Below are 2,019 nucleotides of genomic sequence, written 5' to 3' on the forward strand. Positions count from 1 at the left end.
TTGGTCCCCATCTGAGTTCAGGTTTGCTTTCAGGGGGATCAAAAGGCATTAGTCAGTCACGGATTATGTTGCTTCCCCACTGATCTACAGCCCAATACATTTTTTTTCTCCATTGTATATCCATAGTGTGGGCGTCGTTATTTCTTATCTTTAAACGGTATATAATGTTTATGTTGCATACATTCAATGCCATTTACGTGATTTATCTCTGATGAAAAAAACAGTCCAGTATTGTGACTATCTCTTTCTGAAGGACAGGCTGGAACCAGATGAGTTGAAAGCAGTCGAGTATATTTCAGAAAAACGGCAGATATCACCACATCCAGATGGATGCACAAAACCAGTTAGAACATACTCTTCCTCCTGACACGGGACTGTGCATGGAACCAGTCGTTTACTCCTTATATTTCTGTTTATGCAGATCTGCTGCTATATAATTTGCTTAATTTTTACTGCTTATTGATTGGTCAGCAATGTATGCTGTTTGACACCTCTGTACAACTATGATCCAACTTTTTAGTAACCTTAAATATAAATAAATTTATTTTTATAATTAAGTTTATGTCCCTCACAACCAACTATTTTACTTTATCTCCTTACTTTTTGTCTTTAAATGAATGACCCAACTCAATTTGCTGGAGTGTTTTTATTTATTTTTTTTTTATTTTGTCACATTAGTCAAACTTTTCTGACCTCATAAGCATTCGGTTCACTCCAGAGGTTGTAACTGTTGGCATTGTGGCAGAAGGTTTCTTTTGCAGTGTTGGTCTCACCAGACAAAAGGGCAGAAATCTTAGTATTCATAGTTCTATTATGCTGCTTTGAGCCTTTTTATTCTCGGAAAATGACCTTGAGGTGACACGATGAGGAAACGTCCTTCATCTGCATTTCATATCCAGTTTGTTAAAAAAAAAAAAAATCAACCTCTAAGCCATTTTTGGATACTTGAACATTTTAATGTGTAAGTATAATTTACCCTCAAGAGTATTCTTTCTTAATCAAGTGTTGAAATGACTAAAGCTTTTCAGAGTGGTGAGGTTCAGGTTTAAGACTGACTGTGAGGTAAATTATTGCTTGGAACTAAATTCTTTGTTTTAGGAAAAACAAAATTTCAACGAATAAAGGAACCTTCTCATGAAGGATTAATTAATTTTAATAGGATTATTCCTCCCTATAATAAAACACTTAAATGTAATATGGATTAGAATAGAATAAAACTTTATTGATGCCACAAAGAAGACATTATGGTGATTATTTCGATGGTCATTGATTTTGATTACCAATTCCCCACATTACTATGTGTCCCTCACTTAGTGAACTAAAGCTCACTCATGAAATGAGGGTTCACTCAGGTTAATCTTCATATTTTGCAAGCAGCCCCCAAAAAAACACACACATGGAGAAAGCAGGTGAGTCTGACACACATGTCGAGCGCTGAACATCTGAAGTAATGAGAGAAGAGTGAGAATGGCAAAGGGTCAACAAGCCAAAGAAAAGGAAATTGGATTAGAATGAGAGAAAGCTTTATTAAACAACACTGATGGAAATTAACAGGTGGGTTTCAGGACAGAATATGAGAAAGACTTTGTTTTACTTGACCTCTGACATCAGTTTTTTAAACTGAGACTGCTGAGCTGCACAGGTTAAAGAGGGTTTATCATTTTTCTTGGAGGTTTTTTTTTCTCTGTAAAGCTATTCCGCCTTCTGACATACTTGAGACATGTTAGTGAGAGGTTGTTTTAAATGGAACAATAAAGACAACGAGTGGTTGCAAACACTAAAGAGGTTAAAGGGTTTACCGTACAAAATATAAAGGAATAGTTTTATTTAGAATTTATTAGATTTTTTTGTAATTTTCTAATTTGTGTCTTTTGTTTAATACTAAATAAAAAAAAATCTAATTATACTCTAAGTATATTGCAATAATAGGAGTTATTGTAAGTTATTAGAAAGTTTGTGCTAGTAATGATAAATTATAAAAATATGAAGTAGGCAAAATACTATGAATAATTGTTAACA

The sequence above is a fragment of the Oryzias melastigma genome, linkage group LG4, assembly GCF_002922805.2.
Source record: "Oryzias melastigma strain HK-1 linkage group LG4, ASM292280v2, whole genome shotgun sequence".
Lineage (NCBI taxonomy): Eukaryota > Metazoa > Chordata > Actinopteri > Beloniformes > Adrianichthyidae > Oryzias > Oryzias melastigma.